Source organism: Etheostoma spectabile, chromosome 2, assembly GCF_008692095.1.
Source record: "Etheostoma spectabile isolate EspeVRDwgs_2016 chromosome 2, UIUC_Espe_1.0, whole genome shotgun sequence".
In the NCBI taxonomy this organism is placed as follows: domain Eukaryota; kingdom Metazoa; phylum Chordata; class Actinopteri; order Perciformes; family Percidae; genus Etheostoma; species Etheostoma spectabile.
Genome location: NC_045734.1, coordinates 5,138,539 through 5,139,184, shown reverse-complemented (window position 1 = coordinate 5,139,184; position 646 = coordinate 5,138,539). Strand labels below are relative to the sequence as shown.

Genomic DNA, 646 nt, shown 5'->3' with positions numbered 1-646 from the left:
CAGACAGCTAGCTAGACTATCTGTTCGATCTGAGTTTTCTGTTGCACAACTAAATCAACTTTTTAACGTACACATGTTCCACCAAAACAAGTTCCTTCCTGAGGCTATGTTGCAGCGGCACCGTTGCTCTGTCCGGCGCTTTGCGCCTCCCAAGACAATTGTGATTTGTTAAAAGAAATGCCAATAAGCCGGATCACGTTTTTCTCCCATCTCTGTGCTGTGTGGACTAGCCAGACCATCCTTTGCAGCGGTGTGGAGGACGGTCTCGAGACTAGAACTGCAACTAATAATTTTTTTTATATAGTTGATAAATCTGTTGAATTTTGAAATAAATGTGGATCAGTGTTTCTCAAAGCCCAATTTGACATCCTCATGTCTTGCCCACAACTCAAAGATATTAATTTTACTGTCACAGAGGAGAGGAAAAACTAGAAAATATTCACATTTAACAAGCTGAAATCACAGAATTCTTAGTAGTTTTTTTATAATAGAAAATGACTCAAACCAATTGATTATCAAAATAGTTGCCGATTAATTTAATAATTGATAATTAGTCTTGCATTGCCAGACCCTCCTCCACAGTGTTGTGAAGGAGGGTTTAGCTAGTCCACACAGCACTGCGGGATGGGAGAACAACGTGCTCTGG

The 646-nt window shown here is 40.1% G+C and overlaps 1 protein-coding gene across 1 annotated transcript in view; it reads left to right on the top strand.

Annotated features, from left to right (window-relative positions):
• The window catches only part of LOC116696413 (sodium/potassium/calcium exchanger 3), an 82,170-nt gene that overhangs the window by 60,226 nt on the left and 21,298 nt on the right, over window positions 1-646 (top strand). The gene's annotated exons all lie outside the window — the stretch shown is intronic.